Below are 18,607 nucleotides of genomic sequence, written 5' to 3'. Positions count from 1 at the left end.
AGTTTGGAGGGATTACTTAAATTTGTTGTTGTTCATTTGTTTCAGCTGTGTCTAACTGTTCGTTACCCCACCAGGGATTTTCTTGGCAAAGACACTGCATGATTTGTCATTTCCTATTGCAGTTCATTTTATAGATGAGGAAACTGAGTCAAACAGGGTTAAGTGAATTACTCAGGGTCACACAGTTAATGAGTGTTTGAGGCTTCAAGAAGGTGAACCTGACTGAGTATAGGCCCAATGCTAACTGCTCTCCTTAAGTTGATTCTTTTGTTATATTTGGAAGTATTATATTTTATTATTATAACATATATAATTTATATTATATGTATATTAAAGTAATCATATGTGCACAAAATATCATAACACATAGATAATGATTTTACAAAGCACTCCTTCACAATAGTCCTTTAAGATATATAAATATAATCTTTTTTTCATTTCACAGATAACAAAAGTGAGATTCAGGATTACATAGCTTTTAAGAATTCAGTTACATATAATGGTGACTGAAAATAGAATTGAATAATTCTGTGACATTTTTTGTGAGGGAGAGGGATGTGTCTAGACCTACTATTTTATTGGCATATAGAAACTACCTCCATGGATAGCAATTCATCTATAAGGTATAGTCTTAGTTGTTTGAAGCATTAAGAAGTTAAATGACTTGATAATAGTCTCAATACTAGTATATGTAAAAGGTAAGACTTGACCCACTTTTTTCTAACTCTGGTCCTAGCCCTCTATTGCTATATCTCTTGAGATATACAGTGAACAATATACCCAACTCAGCAATCAAGAGAACCTGGGTTAAAATTCTGACTTTTACCTCCCTAACGCCATGGTCCTCTTGGAGAACAAAAGACAAACAACAAAAATAAGAGCAGACTCTTTCTAGCAATTTAGCACTGAGAGAGTCCTTCAAACTCCTCAAGCTTTCTTTTCTGTATCTGTAAAATAGGTGTAACTTTAGCACCTCCTTCAGAATGTTATTGTGAGAGTCAAATTAAATAACATATATGAAGTGATATACAGGCCTCAAGTTTCAATATCATTGTCAGGTAGTATGTTATTATCAGTCAAACTTTGAACTAATATGATGAACATAGTAGATAATTTTTACTGGACTTCCACAAATGTTTATAGAGTACTTATTGTACACCGAGCACTATGATAGCATTATAAAAAGAATGATATAGTTCTTGAAATCAAGGAGCTTTGGGAGTTTGTAAAGAAAAAGACTAATTACTGATAGCACTGAGATCAGTTCAAGACAATATTTATTCATAAGAGAGGTTGGCTATCAAGTTGATATCATGAATATAATGAAAGAAAATAAAAGAATTGCAGAATGATACACTTTAATATTTGAAGGATCTATGATTTTGAAAGTGTTTTGGATTTGTCATACATTTTGTCTCTAAATTAGTAGATGAAATTTATTGTTGTGGCCAAAAATGTATCCCTCTGACAGGAGTTCTTGGTTGATAAAATACATATGACCCAATGACACAGGCTCCTTACCATGCCTTAAATACTTCCTCCTCCTTCTCCTCCTCCATCCCCAACCTCTTGTGTTCCCTGGCTTCCTTCAAGTTCCAGCTGACATTTCAGCTTCTATAGTAAGCCTTTCCTAATCCTTCTTGGTACCAGAGGCTTCCCTCTAGTTTATTGCATATTTTGAATTTATCCTGTTTATAGTTTGTTTATACATAGTTGATTGCATGTTATCCCTTCTGTTAAGTTCCTTCTGAGCAGGGGCTTTTTTTGGCCTTCTTTTGTAGTTTCAATGCCTGGCATATAGTAAGTGCTTAATAATTGTTTATTGACTGACTAGAAAAGTTATTTTTCCAGTGTGGGAGAGATGCCAAAGCCTATGTTCCACTGGCATAGACTTTGAGAATCCATGTGATCTTGAGGTATCAAAGTAGGTCTTTAATGGATGGAGGCTGGGGATTAATCAATCAACTAGCAGTTATTAAATGTCTACTATTTGTCAGGTACTGTGCTATGCATCAAAGCTAAGAAAAAAAAAAGAAAAAGAAATGGTGTTTGCACTAAAGGAGCTTATTTTTAATCAGGGAGGAGGTTTTATACACATAAGGATATATAAAAATATAGATAATACTTATAACCTAGATGAACTTTCAGGGTTTGAATAGACAGTTTCAATATTGGGATTACTGACGAGAGAGAAATCAAATTCTTCCTCTGATTTTTCCATTGCCCCAGTGTAAAACTCTAAAGAAAGCTTAGCTAAGTATGGCTAAATGAGCTAGAAAATTAAAGGCAAGTTCTAAACTAAAAATAAACAAACAGATAAATAATCTCCTCCATCCACACAAAAGGTTTTGTTTGTATTCTATTAATGTATATAATTTCATACATAGGCTCCCAAATGTAACATTAAAAGGAAGGGAAAACAAGTGAATGGGAAAGCTTTAGACAGACCCTTAATATAGTAAGTTCTTGATAAAAGTTTGTTTAATTGAATTGAGCAGAAAGAAAAAGGACAAATGAATGATTGAATGAAATTCTCATTTTTCTTCCACATGACATTTGGTGTAATTTATTATATCATTTAAAAAACATAATGATATTCATATCTGTTTGAAACTCTAGTTCTGTATGTAGTTTCATGTCTACCATTAGATGCTCTATTCATCCATCTTGATGCTTTGGGCCTGGCACATCTCTAAATTCCCCTTGGGTTGATTCCTGTTCTTACAGGCAAACTATACTTATACTTTGATGGGTGGAGAATCAGGTCAATCAGGCTCAATTTTCTCATTGGTTCATTGCCCTAAATTGAGAGACTAGAGTTGTAACCTAGACAACACTTTTGTTCTAGCATAGAGAAATAGTCTATTTGAACTTGACTGCTCCTTCAGTTTCTGGTTTCCCAACCAGCCACAGACTTTTTAAAAGTTTCCCTCTGTATTTTTGGTTAGTCTCTCACAACTACAGTGGCGGCAGCTGGACTTTGAACTGTTTTTGGCAGTTCACACAAAGTGCCTGTGGGGCAGACTATGATAATTTCCAGAGGGAGTTCCCTTTAACTGGTAAGAGAATTCATAGTGATCTTTAACATCTGGGGTTAAAAACTTCTAGGCTTGCCTTTGGTCTACATTCAGAGCTGAATTCAATGAAGAGAATAATTTTTCTGTCTATATTTATTCTTGGTGATTCCTTTTCAATTGTCATTTGCCCATCTCTTTGTCTCTTTCTCTGTTTCTCTTGGAAGAGTATTATTCTCAGGTAAGAGTCAGTGCTTATATCAGCACTGTTGTATCAGGAGACATAGCTTTCTAACTTATTTTCTATTTCAATTCTTTTCTGTTCATTCAGTGGTAGTTTGAGGTACGGCAAGTCAATAGTGTGTGTCTAGTTACATTTAGCCAGACAACCATATGGTAGGAGAGACTCTTCACCTGTTAAACTCTAAAAGTATTTTGTGATGAAAAAAAGGAAAAAAAAACTAGCAAATCAATAGATCAATAGAGCATTTGGCCTAGTTTAGTGCCCCTGCTGTGACTCCTTGGTGTCAAGAGACCATTATCTGGGATATTTTGTTTATGTAAAGAAATGTGAATGAGTTCTCAAACCACTGCAATGAAAACCACACATTTTTGGGTTGAAATCTTAGTAACTTCAAGACTCAAAGCTCTTGCTGTGATTGGAGAGAGAGGGAGGAAGAGAGATAGAGAGAGAGAGAGAGAGACAGACAGACAGAGACAGACACACACACACAGAGAACAGAGACAGAGACACAGAGAGAGACAGAGACACACACACACACAGAGAAAGAGAGAGAGAAAGAGAGACACACATAAAGAGACACAGAGAGAGACAGAGACAGAGAGACAAAGAGAGACAGACAGAGACACAGAAAGAGACAGCGACAGAGAGACAGAGAGAAAGACAGAGAAAGAGAGAGAGACAGAGAGAGAGAGACAACCATACAGAGAGACAGAGACAGAGAGACAAAGAGAAACACACAGAGAGAGAGAGAGAGAGAGAGAGAGAGAGAGAGAGAGAGAGAGATGCTTTTAAATAAAATATTTTTTTTAAATGGCTCAGATTCTTATGCTGGTGGCTCCATATACTTCTTGAGTATTTGCACAATTACATTATTTAGGTTATCTTGTTGCTGTTTAGCCATTTCAGTAGTTTCCAACTTTTTGTGTCCCCATTTGTTTTTTTGTTTTGGCAGAGATACTAGGGTGATTAGTCATTTTCTTCCCTAACTCATTTTGCAGATAAGGAAACAGGCCAACAGACTGAAGTGACTTGCCCAGGCTCACACAGCTATTAAGTGTCTGAGAGTGCATTAGAATCAAGTCTTCTTGACTTCAAGGTTGGGTTATTTAGCAGTACATCTTATTTCTCTGATTAGATGTCAGCTTACCCAAGGATAAGAGGTATATCTTAAGCATAATTGACTCAGTGGTAACCAAAGCAAGTCTATACAGTCAAGAGAAATGTAATAAATCTTATGTGTCTAATGATGATGATGTTAGTCTTTCTCTATTATTTGTGGCTTCATGTTTGTAGAAATCAGCATGACATCATGGAAAGATCAGAGAATTTGGACCTGGGGTTGTTTTTGCTTCTTACTGGAAGTTGTTTTCAGACTAATTTTATTTGACTATAAGAAATAATTAAGTTCCTTTCAATTCAGTCAACATGTACTAAATGTCTGCTGTGAGTCATGCATTTTGCTAAGCACTAGGTTTACAAAAAGAGGCATATGACAGTCCTGTCCCCTCAAGGAACTTACAGTCTAATGAGGGAAACAGCATGCAAACAAATATATATATAATGGACTATCTACAATATAAATAGGAAATAACTAAAATAATTTTTAAAAATTATAAAATGATTAATTAAAAGAATTAAGAAAGATTTAGGAAGACTTCCTAAGAAGTTGGGAATTTAGTTGGTACTAAATTCCATGGAGACCATGGAAGTCAGTTGTCAGAACAGAGGAGGGAGAACATTTCAAGCACTGAGGACAGCCAAGGAAAATGCCCAGCACCAAAAGCTAAAGTGTCTTGTTCATGGAGCAGCCCAGAGGTCAATGACACTGGATTGAACAGTGTTATGTTGGGGAGTAAGTCAGGCATATATTACAAAAGAATTTGAAGACCAAGAAATCTTTTGTATTTTTAGTTTTCCCTTGTGTGGTGTGATCATGAAGAAAGTGCTTTGTATGTACCCTATAAATGTGAGTTATCATTTCACTATGTACAGATAATCCTAGTGAGTGAAAAGACATGTTAAAGTTTTACTTTCTTCTGTTCATACCTGCAAAAATCATTTATAACTGTGAAATTAAAATGCAAAATATAATTTTTAAAAACTTTATTTTAAATGTGGGTACCAAATACACTTAGTCACTTGAACATTTAATCATTTGGTTAAATGGCCCTCTTACACCTTGACTAATGAGAATGAGTTTCAATTAATTTCATGTGAGGCACAGATCCCCTCAAAGATTTTAGCTTCTGTGGGTTATTTTCAGTATCAGGGGCTAAATCTTAAGGGTTTTCATATGTCTTCAGCTCTTATTCCACAACTTTACTGTTTGTTTTAGGGTAATCTTTGAAATAAAATATCTTGTGTCAAGGTTTCTCCAAACATGGATAAACAGTAACTCAAACTTAAAAGTAAACACTCAATGTAATTAATACATATTGGGTAAGATAGCCTTTATTGGAATCCATAGAAATTGTGGAAGCTGCAAAGAACTCAGTGAATCATGTAAGCAGATAGAAAAACAGATACAATATTCAAAGACTCTTAGAAGCCCATAAATTAAAACACACACACACACACACACACACACACACACACACACGTGCACATAGTAGTTCTGACATTTAAGTAATTCTTCTTTTAAACCACAGAGAACCTATTGAGGTCCTGTACTATATAAGAAAAGAAATGCACTTTTTGGAGCTTCTAAATTTTAGCACCCCTTTCTCCCAAGACCCCTTCTTTCTAAAGAATTCACCGTGCGAGTGAGTAGCAAAAATCCATCTCTGATTACTCCAAAAGCTGAATGTAGCTTTAGACCTTCAGATGTAGTGGTTTTACATGAGCAAAGCTTTTTTTTTCCAAGGCTGGTTACTTGGAGGCAAGTACTATGTGTATGGATCTTTCCTTCCTTGAGAATGATGCTGCTTGGCATTTAGGCCATTTCCCCCCAAAAATGGTGGATTTCTGAACTCTTGGACCTGAATGCTTTGAAGTTTGGGGACTCTGAAATTTGAGGTTATCTATAGGCACTCTCTGTCTGTCTGTCTATCTGTCTCTCTCTTTCTCCCTCCTCTCTCTCTCTCTCTGTCTCTCTCTCTCCCTCCTTTCTCTCTCTCTGGCTCTGTCTGTCTTCCTCCTTTCTCTCTCTCTCTCTGTTTCTCTCTCTCTCTCTCTGGCTCTGTCTGTCTCTCTCCCTCCTTTCTCTCTCTGTGTCTCTGTCTGTCTGTCTCTCCCTCCTTTCTGTCTCTGTCTGTCTCTCTCCCTCCTCTCTCTCTCTCTCTCTTTCTCTCTCTCTCTCTCTCTCTCTCTCTCTCTCTCTCTCTGTATATATAATATATATATATATATATATATTATATATATTTCCTTTTAGCTATAATGCTTCCTTGAATTTATATTTAAGTGAACTTTGGATATGATTCAAACATATGCTGCTGTGACTTAATCTTTGGGCACTTTAGATCTGATGAAATGGTCATCTGTTGTTTCTGTTGCATTGTTCTTAGATTCTAGGGAAATTTGCTGCCAATTCTGGTAATATCTAAAGTAATGTTGACTATGCTTAGTTTCCTTCCATTCATATAGATTTTTACAGTTGGTGGTGAAAACAAGACTTGTATGTTAAAAAAAAAATCTGTCCCTTAAAAAGTTATTCATGGCACTGCTGAGATTGAGTAGCACAGGACTCATATTTTATAGTAGGATTTATATCACTATGGACTCTTATGATTAACAATGAGAAAGAGTAATGTGTTATATTCATATGCTATCATCTAGATGTCAAATATGAGCTAAGATACGCTTACTGAGGAAAATTTCTATATGTAAATCTATATGCATATATATGTAGATTTAGATGGTTATATATATTTGTGTGTATACACATTCAAGTTAAGATTTTATTCCTATTCTATTTTCAGAGCACAACTGGTAAGTCAAAAGACATTCTTTCATTTTAATACATCTCTTAAGAAATCTAGATTACAGGTTGAATTCACTACTATAATTCATCATATTCTTTTAAAGCTTTGGCTCCTAAAACATAGACATATAGATTCATATAGAGGCTTTTTAAAACCTATATGTAATACAACAGTGTTAAAATAGAAGAGTACTTATTTTTCCCCTCTGCTAATAATTATATTGTACTATCTAAATGGAGGATAGTAGTTTCTTTTAAAGTGTTCTGTGGTCATATACATATTCCCAGATGCTCTAGCTGTTTATTCTCTCACATTCTACAAATGATTCCTCTCAGCCATTTTTGAATCCGATGTTATATTGTGGTCATTTTGCTGAAAAGATCCTTCATATAAACAGTGAGACAGCTTGATTTGGTCCTTGTGGAAAGATTTTCATAATGTATTTCTCAGTCTAAGATGAAATAGATTCCAATTCTTGGAATGAAATAAAATTAAAGTCAAAAAGGCAAATACAAAATAATAAACCATGCAGCTATAGTGCTCATTAGCACTCACTCATCAATCTCACCAATGTAGCTGGGAGACCATGGCATAGTTATTATTCTGTTATTGATCTGATATCAAATATGATGAAGCCAGATGACAGTTTTGAAGAGCAGCTGATAGTTATGGTGCAAACTCAAGAAAAAAGTTTAGTAAAATTTGCAGGAAGTTTTTTTTTCCTGTCACTTGGCCTTATTCCTTTAGGTTTGGGCATCTACTTGGCAATAAGTAGGAGCTAATCTTATCTCTATTACTATAGATATTTAAATGTGGCTAAAACCACTGAACATGCACTTCTCTTTTGGCCAGACAAGACAAACTGAAGCCAGACAATTAGCGTGCTATGTATCGAGTGAAAAATCCACACGGGGAGAAGAAAATGCTCATTCACATAAAACAGCAAACACTTTGAATGTATACATATGTAATCAAAGCAGGGAGTTTAATCTCAGTCTATTATGATATTCCTAAAAAAAAATCTGATCCTCACCCTGTACAGCCATTTAATAAATTCCACTGTCTTCCCATTATTTCTAGGATGAAATGCAAAATTTTGTTTGGTTTTTAAAGCCCCTTATAACTTGTCCCCTTCCTGCCTTTCTAGTCTTCTTACTTACAAGTCAACTTCCTTCATATAATCAGTAACACCAGTCTTCTTTCTGTTCCTTGAATGAAACACTTTATCTCTCCAAACTCTGAACTCTTCACTGGCTGATCTTCTTGCATGGAATACTCTTCCTCTTCTTCTCTACCTTTTGGCCTCCCTAATTTCCTTTAAGTAGCAGCTTCTGTAGGAAGTCCTTCCTTGTATCCTTATTCTTCATGGCTTTCCTCTGAAACCTCCCTCATTATTTCCTGCTATCTTATTTGAACTTAACTGTTTACATGTTGTCTTTCTGATTATACTATGAGCTCCTTGAGAGCAAGGAGTGTATTTTGCCTTTTTTTTTGTATCCTCAGTGTTTAGCACACAGTGGGCACTTGATAAATACTAGTTGACTGATTGTCTTTTAGCCTTTCATTGACTATTCCTAATCATAGTGTCTTATAAAAAAGCCTTTGCTGATTCTTTCTTCTTCAAACACCAAAGAATCATGTTTTATCTATTTTGTATACACATATACACACACATACATATACATACACAAGAGTTGTACGCTTGTGTGTGTGCTCAAGAGCTTACCACAGTGCCTGGATCGTGGAAAGAACTTAATAAATGCTTATAAAATTGATTGATCTTCATTAACCACATATATTATATTTATGTATCACAAATCACAAAAGATTAGAGACTTACTTTGGTTCTTAACCCTTTTCTATGTATAATTTTGACATGTCATTTTAAAGACTTGGATCCCATCTTAAAAAACATGACTGATCATATTTCTGTTTAGTGAGATGTATAAGAAGATAGGTACCAGCAATTGGTCAGTTCTCTTAATTGAAGATATCCCTAAGTTATCTAATTGATATAAAAATTAAGGTTTAATGAAGTTTAAGAATTAGTGTCGAGTCTGGAAATGAGTTTGCAAGACAACAATCGATAGAGTATGTCTGTAGCATGAGCTATTGACTGTTGGAATGATATACACAATACCAATTTGAAAAACATGTAGCATTGGTATGCTTAATGATTATTGAAAAAATATATATTAACTTATTTTTCCTTTAATATAGCATTTCTGAGAGCTTGTCTCCTCTCTTTTCTCTTTCAGACATGAATCATGGCAGACCAGGAAAAGACAATGATTTACTACTTTGAAGGGCGACCATGTATGTGATTAAAGGATATAAGTGCAGTACTCCAAGATTTGCTTCCTTCCTGCTCCATCCAGCAGGGATACCTGAGGTGAGTGAGTAATGGGATAATTTATAACACCTCAGGCCCTTCGTCAGGAGGTCTGTAGTCAAAACAGGAAGATAAAACTCAGAAGGTTTCTAGTAAAAATACAACTTTTTATACTCTTAACACACCCTTTAATTGCAAGTGGCAGCAACCTTCAGAATTTTCCTGTTTTAGTTACCCAACAATTTCCATAAACAGGATAGTTTCCAATGCAATCAAAACATGTACTCAGTTGACTTTCTACAGCTCTTCTTCCCATGCTTATTTGTTTCTTAATATTCTTCTGTTGTTGTGGACATCAAAGATGCTAAAAGAACTAATTATGTATTATTCCCTGAATTAGTTCATTTTCTCAGACTGTAGAAATGACAAGTATTAGTTGTCATGACAAATGCTATAATGATATTCTGCCAGAAGCTACTAAAGAACTATGTGTTGACCATTATTAGCTCATTTCATGTCTATTTAGAAATATTTTATTTCAGTTTAGAAATGCTTTCCCCAGTACTCTTTCCCATTGGGGGAAAGAGTTAGTAGAAACTAGAAAGTTCTTTCTTCTTTCCATGTAATTTCTTCCCAAACAATTTTATAAGATATGTGAATGAGGGTCTGAGATTTGAGGGACCATGATGATTTAAATTATGTTAGGTGACAACAGAAAATCTAATATTGCTCAAATGAGTAATGATGATTGTCAAAGCAATGTGGTATAATGGAAAGAATTATATAACTGGTATCAAGAATCCCTTGCTTCCAATCCTGGTTTAGGCACTTAAAGCTCAGAACATTTATTTCTTTCCTGGAAAATGGGTACAATGACATTCCTAGCACTTACCTCTCAGGATCATTGTGAGGATCAAAGGAAATTATGAAAATAAAATGTTATGCTACCTTTAAAGGGATATATGTGTGTCAGCTATTATTATACTCAGATTCCCACATTCAGATTTTCAGCCATAATGAGTTTTTTAAAAATCTCAGAGGTACAGATAATTCATTACCAGTTGCCTCTTGGGTGTCTTAAACTAGAGTTCTTGCAGGCATCTCAAATTTAAGAAGAATTAATTATCTTTCCCTCCCTCTTTTAACTATCCTCCTTTCTCAGGTTTAGAACCTCAGTGTCATCCTGACTTTCACTTCCCCCCTATATCCATCTCATTGATTAATCTACTTGGTTCTACCTTTAAAACACCACCAAGGTATGTTCTTTTCATGCACATAGATACTACCCTAGTTCAAGCCCTCATTACCTTTCACCTGGAATTTCTAGCTTTCCAATTGGCCTTCCTATTTCTAATCCATCTTCCATTCAGCTGCCAAATTGATTCTTCCTAAAGCATGGATCTCACATTCACTCACCTCCACAGTAAATACCAATGGTGCGTCTCTTACATTTAGGTTCAAATACACACTCCTTTGGCATTTAAGATTTTTCATTACCTGGATCCTTCAAGTCTTTTTACATTTTACTTTTCTCTATCTGCTCTTCTAAATAACTACCTTGACCCACTTGCTACTCCTTTCACTAGGCACTCCATTCTTTTATACTAACTTTCTCTCATGCCTGGTTTACATTCCCTCCTTTTCTTTACCATTTAGCATCTATCATCCTTTTTTTCAGAAAGCCTTTCTCAGCCCCCTTGGCAACTATCTTCCCCTCTGGGATTTCTTTCCATAGATTCTGAACATCCCTTGCATGCATCTAATCATTTGCATTGTCTCCTTCAGGGAGAGATAATTTTTCCTTTTCCTTTTATTTCTAATGCTTAGAAAAGTTATTGCTATTTAGTTCTTTCAGTCCCATCCAACTTTTCTTGACCCCCGTGGACTTCTGTCCATGAATTATTCTTTACAAAGATACTAGAGTAGCTTGTCATTTTTTCTCCAAAGGGAAACAGAGGTTAGGTGACTTACCCAGGATAACTAGGAAGGTTATGAGACTGTATTTGAACCCAGGTCTTCATGACTCCAACTCCAGAACTCAATCCACTTGGCCAGCTAAATGCCCCTGTTTAGCAGAATACCTAACAATAAATGTCTTTGTTTTACATGTTTAATTGAACTTATACTATCAGCACTTCAATTACTTAGGAGCTGAATGGTATAGTGGGTAAGTATTGGATTTGGAAAACAGAAGAGTTGAGTTTATATTCTAGTTACCTGATACTAGGAAAGTTAGATAGTTTCTCTGTGCTTCAATTGACTCATCTATAAAAGAAGGAAGAAAAGGAATGAGGGAAGGGGAAAGGAAAAAGGAAGGAAAAAGGGAAAGGAAAGAAAGGAACTAAGGAAAGAGAAAAGAAAGGAGAAGATAGAAGGAGGGAAGGAAGAAAGGAATGAAGAAGGAAGAAAAAAGGAAAGAAAAAGGAAGAGAGAAGAAATATTGATTCCCTTGATATTCTTGATGTTTTATTCTTCTAGATGAATTTTTTGATTATTTTTTCTAGCTCTATAAAATAATTCATTTGTAGTTTGATTGGTATGGCACTGAATAAGCAAATAAAGTTAGATTTGTCATTTTTATTATATGGCTAAGCCTACCCATGAACAATGAATATTTCTTCAATAGTTTATTTTTATTTTTATTTGTGTGAAAAGTATTAAATAATTATGTTCCTATAATCTCTGAGTTTGTCTTTGCAGTTTTATTCCCAAGTATTTTATATTGTCTTCCATGTAAATGGAATTTATCTTTCTATATCTTCAGTTTTGTTGGTAGTATATAGAAATTCTGATGATTTATGTGGGTTTATTTTATATACTGAAACTATTTTAAAATTGTTAATTTTTTCAGCTAGTGTTTTTTAAGTTTATACTCTAGGACTCTCCAAGCATATTATCATCTCAGTGATAGTTGTATGGTATTGAGATTAATTGTTCTTCAATGTTTGGAAGAATTCACTTGTAAATCTATCTTTTCCTGGAGTTTTTTCTTCTTAGGGAACTCATTGGTAGCTGTTCAATTTCTATTTTTAAGATAGAATTATTTAAGTATTTGATTTTCTCTTCTGTTGACTTGGGTAATTTATATTTTTTCAAATATTCATCCATTTTATTTAAATTGTTGGTTTTAATGGAATATAATTGGACAAAACTACTCCAAATAATTGTTTTAATTTTATCTTCATTGGTGGTGCATTTATCCTTTTCAATTTTGAAAGTTGTAATTTGATTTTCTTTTCTTTGTTAATTAGATTAATCCGTGATTTATCTGTTTAGTTGATTCTGTCTTAAAACTAGTTCCTAATTTTATTTATTAGTTTTTTTTTTACTTAAAATTTTTAAGCTGTCCTTTGATTTTTAAGATTTTTATGTTGGTGTTTAATTAGGGATTTAAATTTTTTTCCTTTTTTGTTGTTGTTGCATGCCTAATTCACTAATCTCATCTTTTATTCTTTTTATAAGAGTGTGTATGTGTGTCTATGTGTGTGTTTAGAGAATTAAAATTTCCCCGAAGTATTGTCTTGAATGTATCTCATGAACTTTGAAATGTTGTTTAGTTGTCATTCTCCTATGACATGAAAATTATCAATTGCTTCTATGATTTGTTCTTTGACCCCCTCGTTCTTTAGAATTAGACTATTTAATTTCCAAATCATTTCTCATCTATTCTTCCACAGCCCTTTATTAAGTATAATTTTATTGCATTATGGTTTGAAAAGGGTACAGTTAATCTTTCTATTTTTCTGCATTTGGTTCTGTGATTTTTATGCCCTAATACATGTTCAGTTTTTCTGAAGCTTCCATGTATAGCTCAGAAAAAGAAAGCATATTTCTTTCTATTTCAATTCAATTTTCTCCAGCAGTTTATCATATCTAACATTCTAATGTTCTATTCATATCCTTGACTTATTTCTTATATTTTTATCATTAGATTTATCTAGTTCTCAGGGTAAAGTTGAGATTTCCCTGCTCATATACCTTTACTACCTATTTCTGTAATTCATTTAACATTTTCTTTTAGAATTTGGATGCTATGGGATAGGTCAAGCAAATATAATAAGGATGGCAATACTACCAAAATACTACCAAATACTACCAAAATACTACCAAAATTAACAAAATTCATCCAGAAGAATAAAAAGTCAAGAATGTCAAGGGAATTAATGAAAAATGCAAATGAAGGCGGCCTAGCTGTATCAGATCTAAAACTATATTATAAAGCAGCAGTTATCAAAACCATTTGGTACTGGCTAAGAAATAGAGTAGTTGGTCAATAGAATAGGTTAGGTTCATAGGACAAAGTAGTCAATGACTATAGTAATCTAGTGCTTGACAAACCCAAAGACCCTGGCTTTTGGGTTAAGAATTGCTTATTTGAGGAAAAACTGCTGGGAAAATTGGAAACTAGTATGGCAGAAACTAGCATTGACCCACACTTAACATATACCAAGATAAGGTTGAAATGGATTCATGATCTATATATAAAGAATGATATTATAAACAAATCAGAAGAACATAGGAAAGTTTAGAACTGGAGATCATTATTTATCACAAAGTAGATAATTTTGATTATATTAAGTTAAAAAAATTTTGGACAAACAAAACTAATGGAGACAAGATTAGAAGGGAAGCAATAAACTGGAGAAACATTTTTACACTCAAAGATTCTGAGAAAGGCCTCATTTCTAAAATATGTAAAGGATTGACTCAAACTTATAAGAATTCAAGCCATTCTCCAACTGATAAATGGTCAAAGGATCTGAACAATTTTCAGATGAAGAAATTGAAACTATTTCTAGACATATGAAAAGGTGCTCCAAATCACTACTGATCAGAGAAATGCAAATTAAGACAACTCCGAGATATCACTACATCTCTCAGACTGGCTAAGATGACAGGAAAAGATAATGATGAATGTTAGAGGGGATGTGGAAAAACTGGTCCACGAATATATTGTTGGTGAAACTGTGCTCAAAAAGTTATCAAATTGTATATACCTTTGATCCAGCAGTATTTCTACTGGACTTATATTCCAAAAGATCTTAAAGGAGGGAAAGGGACCCACATGTGCAAAAACGTTTGTGCCAGCCCTCTTTGTAGTGGCAAGAAACTGGAAACCTGAATGGATGCCCATCAATTGGAGAATGGCTGAATAAATTGCAGTATATGAATATTATGGAATATTATTGTTCTGTAAGAAACAAGCAACAGGATGATTTCAGAGAGGCCTGGAGAGACCTACATGTACTGATACTAAGTAAAATGAGCAGAACCAGGAGATCATTATACACGACAACAACAAGACTATACAATGATCAGTTCTGATGGATGTGGGTCTCTCCAACAATGAGATGATTCAAACCAGTTCCACTTGTTTAGTAATGAAGAGAGACATCTACACCCAGAGAGAGGACTATGGGAACAGAGTGTGGACCACAACATAGCATTTTCACTCCTTTTGTTGTTACTTGCTTGTATTTTATTTTGCTTCTCTTTTTTTCTGGTTTGATTTGAATGTTCTTGTGCAGCAAGATAATTATATAAATATGTATGCATAGGGGCAGCACTGCAAGGGTTGTGCTAGCCTTGAAGTCAGGAGGACCTGAGTTCAAATCTGACCTCAGACACTTAACACTTCCTAGCTGTGTGACCCTGGGCAAGTCACTTAACCCCAATTGCCTCAAAAAAATGTATGTATATATTGGATTTAACAAATATTTATACCATATTTAATATATATTGGACTACTTTTCATCTAGGGGAGGGCATGGGGAAAGGTGGGGAAAATTGGAACATAAGATTTTGCAAGGGCTAATATTGAAGAATTGTTCACATATACGTTTTGAAAAATAAAAAAAAAAGCTTTAATAAAAAAAAAGAAAAGAAAAGATAAAAAAGAATTTGGATGCTATGTCAGTTGGTATATGTTTAGTACTGATATATTACTTCATTGCTTATCCTTTTAATTAGGTCTGCTATTGCTTTATTTGAGGTCAACATTTTTACTCCTTTTTTTTCATTTCTGCTATAAACCATATTGAATTCTGATCAAATCCCTGATTTTAACTCTGTGTATGTAAATATGTTTCTTGTAAACAACATATTATTGGATTCCATTTTGCTATTTTTGTTTTATGGGTGAGTTTATGCCATTTACAATCATAGTTATGATTATTAATTGTTCATTTCTATCTGACCTGTTTTCTGGTTATCCTCTCTCTCCATTTAACCTGTTTCTCCTCTAAAATTTTTTTTCCTTCTCTTTATTTCTCCTCTTTTTTATCTTTCACCCTTTTTCTTTTATCCCCTTCCTTTCCCACTTCCATGTTGGTGAAGATAAATTTCTATTACCAATTGAGTATTATATGTATTTTTCCTCTTTGAACAAATTTAGGTGGAAGCGAGGTTCATACATTGCCTGCCTCCTCCAATGTAAGAGCTCTTCCTTGTGCGCTTCTTTAACGTGTGATAATTTTCCTCCATTCTTCCTCTGCCCTCTCCAAGAGCATTCTTTTTTCATATCTATCCCATTTTTACATCATCTGAACATGTTGTATTCATTCTATATTTCATTCATTCATTTATAATAATGATAAAGCTTTTAGAAATTATATGTGTCATCGTCTCATACAGAAAGGTAAACAGTTTAACCTTATTGAGTCCCTAATGATTTCTCTTTCACACTTAACTTTTTATTTTTCTTTTGAGTCTTTTATTTAAAAGTCATATTTTCTATTTAGTTCTGGTATTTTCGTCTGTAACATTTGAAAATCTTTTATTTTATTAAATACCCTTCAAGATTTTTTCTCAGCTTTGTTGGATGGAGTATTCTTGGTTATAACCTCTTGCCTTCTGGAATATCATATTCTAAATCTTCCACTCCTTTAAGGTGGTAGCTGCTCTATTTTGTCTCATTCTGACTATAGCTTCATGGTATTTGAATAGTTTCTTTCTGGCTGCTTGAAGTATCTTCTCTTTGATCTGCAAACTCTAAAATTTGGTTGTAATATGCCTGGGAATTTTTATTTTGGCATAGTTTTCAGGTGGTGATTGATTACTTCAATTTCTGTTTTATTCTCTGGTTCTAAGAACAATTTTCCTTGAAAAAATTTTGAAATATGATATCTAAGCTTTTTCTTTGATCATAGCTTTCAGGTAGTTCAATAATTCCTAAACTATTTCTCTTTGATCTACTTTCCAAGTCAGTTATTTTTCTGATGAGACATTTCACATTTTCTTTCATTTGTTTTATTTAATTTTTATGGAATGACTTTTTTTTTTTTTTAGTGATTTTTTTGTATCTTTTTTTCTGTTTGACCAATTCTGTTTTTTAAGGCATTATTTTCTTTGCACATTTCTTTGCACATTTTATTTCTTCACCTAACTTTTTTCTAGCAGTCATTTCATTTTGAAAATAATTTTTCAAAACTTATAGGAATTCTTGTATTTATTTCTAATTCACAGTTTTCTTTGAAGCTTTGCTTGTAGTTATTTTGATTTTGTTGTCTTCTGCGTGTTGAGTATGCATGTTGTACTTATTTTTTTGTGACCAGATGATCAGGTTCTTTATTGTTTGTTCTTTTCTCACCCTATTTCTTGATGCTGAACTTTATGTTAAAATTGGTTCTCTTTTCAGCACAGGGTGGTGAAGGGCTCTGTCTCAATCATTGTGCTGTTTTACATTGCTATTTTCAGATCTACTTCTGGAGTTTTGTAAGTTTTTGTAACTTTCAAGGTGGTATGATCTGGGGAGAGAGTGATTATTGCTGTCATGGTCTGTGCTATAGTCTTTACGCAGAAAGAACCATTGATCCCTTGTGATTGTAATCAATTCTGTTTCTTAGGACCCCTGCTGCTTTGAGACTAGATAAAATACTGTTCTTCAGGATTCCTGTCCCCTTGAGACCAGAATAAACAATTTTCCTAAGGGCTTCTACTCTCTCTTGACTAAAAGTGTTTCTTTCTACCCTTGAACTATGTCGCAGAAGTGGGTATGGGCAGTGGAGTTACTAGTATCTTATCCTGTGTTCATTGCTTATACAGAGGTACCCTCTAAACTCTTTCTAACTAGTTGCCAGGACCCCTTATTGTCTCTGGCTTGAGAGCTCCCTAAGTTCCTGTTGCTTGTATTGTCACCTTCTGGTTTCATCACTGGTATTTCATCAACATGGGCTGTGGGCCCGCTTATCACTAATCTCTTTTACAGACCTCCAAAGCTGTCTTGGGCTGTAAGAATGTCTTATTCCAAACTTTTGCCACCCCAGAGATTTGAAGCATTATTTTAAAACTGTTTGGAGGACTATGTTGGGAAAGCTCAGCTGAGTGCTTTTTCCACTCTGCCATCTTGGTTCCATGCCCAGAAGTCTGAGGAAGAACTTATTAAGTATTATGTGCTAGGTACTGTGCTGAAGGAACTGAAAAGTTGGGGTACAAGGTGGGGTGGGGAAAAATGAAGAGACTAGGCAACGGGATATGGTTTGATATATAGAAAGTCAAGAAGAAGGTGGGAACGGAGTGAGAGGAAGTCTTTCTGGGTCTGTCCAGAAAGTGAAGTCTTCAGGAAGAACTCACCAATGAGAATAAGAGAGTAAGTCCTATAGTGAGGCAGCTAAAGGTAAGATTTTAATACCTATAAAGCCAAGAACAGGGCTAAAATTTATACAGCATTTAAAAGTTTGCAATGTGCTTTATATAGATTATCTTATTTGATTCCCACAACAATCCTGTTATTATTAACACCATTTTACATTTAAGGAAACTGAGGCAGACAGAAGTTAAGGCATTTGTGCCCAGCTCAGTAAGTCCCCAATGCAGGATTTAAACTTGTCTTCCTGACTTTACATCCACCATTCTATCTGCTATGTTACCTAGCTAATTATGGAGAGAGAAATGGCAAGATTTGGCAATTGATTGAATAATATGGGATGGAGAAAAGTAAAAATATAGGGAATAATTCAAAGGTTTTAAACATGGGAGATTGGAAGAATAAGGATGCTTTTAGCAGAAATAGAGTTACAAAATAGGAGTAATTTTTTTTAGGATGGGTTAGGGTAAGGAAGATAATGAACACTGCTTTGGATATGTTGAATTTGAG

General features: G+C 34.3%; 1 long non-coding RNA gene across 1 annotated transcript in view; it reads left to right on the top strand.

Moving 5' to 3' along the window:
• Nucleotides 1-9,438: 9,438 nt before the first annotated feature.
• The window catches only part of LOC116420629, a 143,296-nt gene continuing 134,127 nt past the window's right edge, over nucleotides 9,439-18,607 (top strand). Inside the window, exon 1 of the long non-coding RNA XR_004231005.1 lies at nucleotides 9,439-9,573. This is a non-coding gene — a long non-coding RNA (uncharacterized LOC116420629). The remainder of the gene's footprint in view (nucleotides 9,574-18,607) is intronic.

This window comes from Sarcophilus harrisii, chromosome 1, assembly GCF_902635505.1.
Source record: "Sarcophilus harrisii chromosome 1, mSarHar1.11, whole genome shotgun sequence".
Classification (NCBI taxonomy): Eukaryota; Metazoa; Chordata; class Mammalia; order Dasyuromorphia; family Dasyuridae; genus Sarcophilus; species Sarcophilus harrisii.
The sequence above is the reverse complement of the archived record's forward strand: the minus strand, read 5'-3'. Positions and strand labels throughout refer to the sequence as shown.